Source organism: Mytilus edulis, chromosome 3 (assembly GCF_963676685.1).
Source record: "Mytilus edulis chromosome 3, xbMytEdul2.2, whole genome shotgun sequence".
Lineage (NCBI taxonomy): Eukaryota > Metazoa > Mollusca > Bivalvia > Mytilida > Mytilidae > Mytilus > Mytilus edulis.
The window spans coordinates 93,770,043-93,776,042 of record NC_092346.1 but is presented as its reverse complement, the minus strand read 5'-3'; positions in this window follow the sequence as shown (position 1 = coordinate 93,776,042).

Sequence of the window (6,000 nt, the reverse complement as noted above, 5' to 3'; positions counted from 1 at the left end):
AAGACAACAAATGCCGGAAAATTAACTATGTGTATTTAGTTCCGATCAACGGTCACGTTCGTTTTATTATTCATATATGTATTTAACATATAAATTCAATATTGAAATATCAATAATTACTACGTGTTTAATTGCTTTGTTACTCTGCAATTTGCACGATTTGCTTTGCTAAACAATGTTCCTAAATAATGTTTACAAAGATGCATTCTCTGTATATATAAATATAACTGCTGACAACATAGGCTGTTGTAATCTTCTGTTCATGTGTGTATCTTATAATAAAATTGGTGTAGTTCTTATTGCTCTTAAGAAATGTTTGAAAACAAACAGAATTTTATTATAGTGATTGCTAATTTTCAACGATACGTCATTGGTATATGCGACTGCAATACATATTATGAGGTCACGCAGTTTCATAGACTACTCAGTCCGGCAGTGGGTGGAGCTTTAAAGCGATATCTGTATAATATACAGACACAACATACCGATATCTGTAGGGCTACATGTATCTGTATAGTATATTGCAGGATAAATTATTATGTGTATGATCAGATGCATCTACGAATTTTTCAGATGCTAGTTGTGACTGATTTGGCTAGGGAGAAATTTCCCATGACCATTTTTACTGACAAATCCCACTTAAAATATATTGGTATATAAAATATATTGGTATATAGCTTTGGATTTATATTCATTTTATAATTGACAATAAATGGGGAGATTACTACATCAAAAATGTCCACCCTTTCGCTGTAACTATAGAATATACATACCCTAGACAGGAATTGATAAATAAGTGCATTTTATACTTTTACTCGGCTTATCTCTGCTTGAGCCATTTTTGTCGAGCCTTCGGCTTTAGTCGAAAAAGCGAGACTAAGCGATCCTACATTCCGTCGTCGTCGTTATTTAAATAACGTTCTTAAACTATACTGGATTTCTACCAAACTTGGATAGAAGCTTCTTTATGATAATAAGATAGTATCCAGAAGTAAATTTTGTTAAAAAAAAAATCCATTTTTCAGTATTTTACTTTTAAATGGACTTAGGTTTTCTGCTAGGAAACAACACATTCACTCTGTGGTTAAATTTTAAAAAAAAATTAATAACTTTCTTATACTATTTTAAATTTGTACCAAACTTGAACAGAAGCTTGTTTATGATCAAAAGCTAGTATCTAGAAAGGAAATTTTGTACCTGTGTATCTATATTTTACTTATAAATGGACTTAGTTTTTCTTCCGGTTAACATTACATACAGTCTGCAGGTAAAGTTTTTAAAACATTTATCAGATTCATAAACTATCCTGGTTTTTTACCAAACTTGGACAGAAGCTTCTTACAATCAAAAGATATTATCAAGAGGAATATTTGTATTGATTGTTTTCTTTATTTTTGTTGAGCCTGGGAGTTACAGCAAAAGTAGGCGAGACACTGGGTTCCGCGGAACCCTTTCAAATTTTTAGGCAATTAAACTGTAACAGTTAAATTTATGTTCCTCCCTACAAATACTGAAAAAAGTGCCATTGAAATTATCTAGCAGGATAAAATGTTACTTATTGTTATGCGTTTACTTTTCTACATTGGCTATAGGTATAGGGGGAGGGTTGAGATCTCACATACAGGTTTAACCCCGCCGCATTTTTGCGCCTGTCCCAAGTCAGGAGCCTCTGGCCTTTGTTAGTCTTGTATTATTTTAATTTTGGTTTCTTGTGTACAATTTGGAAATTAATATGGCGTTCATTATCACTTAGCTAGTATATGTTTGTTTAGGGGCCAGCTGAAGGACGCCGCCTGGTTTAGGAATTTCTCGCTACATTGAAGACCTGTTGGTGACCTTCTGCTGTTGTTTTTTTCTTTGGTCGGGTTGTTGTCTCTTTGACACATTCCCCATTTCCATTCACAATTTTACTTGATCTTTAATCATAATTTTTGATAACAGAAAATGACCACAATACATCCCAAACGGGAGTATTTGTGCATATCATGAAGACATGAACTTTCAATCAGTTTAATTGATGTCTGAACTGACATGTCAGTAACTGCGGGAATTTCTCGCTGCATTGAAGACCTATTGTTGACCTTCTGTTGTTGTCTGTCCCTTGGTCGGGTTGTTGCCTCTTTAACACATTTCCCATTTCCATTCAATTTCATAGTAGTCCTTTGTTAATTTATGTATTATTATAATTTTGCTACGTTCCTTTTATAACTTCATCTGACATCGGACTTCATTTAAACTGAGTTTAACAGTGCGTATTATTGTGTATTTCGTTATTCTACATTGACTAGAGGTATAGGGAGAGGGTTGTGATCTCAAAAAACATCTCTAACCACGCTGCATTTTTTATCTTGTCCCAGGTCAGGAGCTTCTGCCCTTTTTTGTCTTTTTTGTCTTTTGTGTTTTTTTCCTTTTTTCCCATAGGGCCAAGTGACCTTTTCTCATCATTTGGAGTCCGGGGTCCGTTGTCGTCTGTCATCGTCCGTCGTCCGTCGTCGTCGTGCGTCGTTAACTTTTACAAAGTTCTTCTCTGAAACTGCCTAGTCAAATTTAACCAAACTTGGCCACAAACATGATTGGAGTATCTAGTTAAAAAATTGTGTCCGTGATCCGCCAAATCAACGAAATGGCCGCCATGGCTAAAAATAGATCATAGGGGTCAAACGATATGTTGACTTATAACTCTGAAACCAAAGCATTTAGAGCAAATCTGACTGGGTAGAAGTGTTTATTAAGTCAAGATCTATCTGCCTTGAAATTTTCAGATGAATCGGACAATGGGTTGTTGGGTTGCTGCCCCTGAATTTGCAATTTTATGGATATTTTGTCCGTTTTTGGTTATTATCTTGAAAATTATTATAGAAAGAGATAAACTGTAAACAGCAATGATGTTCAGCAAAGTAAGATCTGCCAATAAGAAAACAAGATCAAAATGGTCAGTTGACCCCTGAAGGAGTTATTGCCCTTAATAGTGATTTTTTTACCAACTTTACAAAAATCTTCTCCTCTGAAACTACTGAACTGAATTTAACCAAACTTAGCTACAATCATTATTAGGGCATTTAGTTTTCAAAATGTGTGGGGTGACCTGGCCAACAAACCAAGATGGGCGCCATAGCTAAAAATAGAGCATTAAAACTTAAAAACCAAAGCATTTAAAGCAAATTCTACAAAAAAATGACTTGTTTATCTAGTAAATATCGATCTGCCCTGAAATATTCAGATGTATTGGACATTTGGTTGTTAAACACAATTTTGTCATGAATCCATCTGTTTCCTTTGTTTAATATGTTCATACACCAAGGTGAGCGACACATGCCCTTAAGAGCCTCTAGTTTTTTTTTAATTTTAGTTAATTTATATGTTTAGTCCATTTTTACAGAGCTTTTACACATTTTATTAAGGGGCCAGTACAGGATAATCGGGCGAGGGATTTTCTTCCTGTGTTTGAGACCCATTGGTAGCCTTCGGCTGTTATCTGCTCTTTGGTCGGGTTGTTCTTTCTTTGACATGTTCCCCATCCTCATTATCAATTTTACCATTTACCTGTAAAACTATTTTTGTAAATAGTTTTCGTTTCTGATAAAAAAGTAAAATCCCTAAAATACTAAACTCCGAGGAAAATTCAAAACGGAAAGTCCCTAATTAAATGGCAAAATCAAAAGCTCAAACACATCCGATGGATGTATACCAACTGTCTTATTCCTGACGTGGTGCCGAAGCACAACAAGGCATATAGAAAAAGCACATCAACAAGACTGAAACAAAAATTATAATTTAGCACAATAACATAATGAAAAGCATGACAAGCTAGCCGTACGAATCATTAGTTTTCGATAACTGAACACTTTGATATCAACATTCAGTCTTAAGGTTTATCAAAAATATGGCCTGTGTACACCAAAACAAAACTACTTGCGATACATTTAGGAAAGTTTTAAGGCCTTGGTAAACCTAGATAAATAACATTTATATGTTCATGTAGTACCTGTTTCATAGATAGAAAAATAAACTTACACCTGAGTATCATTTGATACTTTCCACTCAGTGAGAGATGATTATTAGCCCTTCATTTATCATCCATTTCAATCAATACAACTCACAACATGTACCACACTATGGAGATTCTCAATCTTCTTTCCCAATATTGTTTATTTTTGACATCTTCTGCATGATCGTAAAAAAATGAATAGGTTAGTCTTGGTAAGTTTTTAATATTCTGAACCTTAAGATATATTTAAATTTTATCCATGTAGACCATCAATCTTTGTCTATCAATATAAGTTTGTTTGTTGCATTGGAGATATTGGTTTGTAACTCCTTTTTGATTGATTATTTCAAAACAATCAAATCACATCCCTGTTAATCTTCATGGTTTCCGATTTCCAGTGTACTGTCTTACATTGTCTTTTTTATTCGTTTATTTTTTTTCTAGCATATATTTTGGGAAGGTATTATTTTTTACGGAAGGCAGAATAATGACTGTATGAATAGTCAATGATAAATATTACGGGGCGACGGATTATTTATAATTATGATACAGTAGTACACTACAAAATATAATATATAACAAGTCTAAAAGGGTACAACATCACCAAAAATAACAATTAAACGAACAATTTATTAGATATTTCGGATAACAGGTATCCTTCATTAGTTGATCACAATGTAAAATGAATCGTGTCAATCTATTATAATTATAAAACTATGAAAATCTTGAAATATATACAACAAAATCACCAGTTGAGGTGGTATGGGAGTCTAAAATAAAAATGATAGAATTTGTTTATACTTTGCCAAAATGTAGTTACTGTATCTATTGATATATGTTCAAAAATATAATAAAAATGATAGGTCACCACGCATTATATCATTATTGTTTTCAAATTTTGAAAGGAAACGAATTGTGTCTTGTGACAATTATAGGAGTGAGTGATACATGTGTAATTAGCGTTTTATTTTTGTAAAACACAGAAGATTCAGATTTTTGATTGAATTTGATTTCCGTTTTGAATTTTCCGCGGAGTTTTTTTTAGTGATTTCACTGTTTATCATGTTATGTAGTAAAAAACAAAACACTATTATATTTGAATTCTTTGTATTTTGTTTACACGAGCAGTTTTTAACAGATTTTTATATTTTCTCATTTATAACAGATTCCAAGCTTGAACAACGTGTTACCCGCATCAATAATACTATTCATGTTTATTGTGGAATGATGAAAAACTTACATGGCCAGCTTCTTGGCCTTGTTTGTAAACGATGGGGGATCGTCACGTATGATACCTAACATAAATGTATGTAGCAACAATGATGAGAAAAGTGGCACAACAGTCTCAGCTGACGCGAAAATTCCTGTATCGAGGTTTTCTGGAAATCAGACTATATCTTGTGTTCCACTAATGACGGATCGCTGACTTCTATGTCGTCGAGCAAAAGTGTTTGTTAGGGAATGACTGTTATCAAGAAGGAGAGGGTTATTATCTCTCTAATTCAAAAGTCTTATTTTTTTTAACCGATATTGGTAGATCAATTTTATGTCATTTTTGGAATGATACATTTTTTGTAAAATCCGTACTTTTATTGAAAAAATAGAAAGGTTAAGCTGAAATAATTTTCTGTTGTTCCTATGACAACTCTCAAATCAGTACTTAGTGTTTTGTTTGTTTCTTTCGTTTTATCGTATATATAATGTCATTATCAAAACTGAATGCTTATTTTTGTAACTTAATAGGTGTACTGCCATTTGTACAATTCAGATAACATTTTCTGCCGTCAACACCTTTCATTAATTGGAGTTCTGTATTTTTGCAATTTCATTTTCACACCCAAATGAATTACCCCTTAAAACAAATAATTCTTTGAATAAAACGCTCGGGCATTCTACATTTTTTACTTCTCTTGATTGTAATCATTTGTTGTTTTGCTATATGATTCCCCAATATATTTTTCAAACTGGTTCTAAAACATTTTTAGCTCACCTGGCCCACAGGGCCGAGTGAG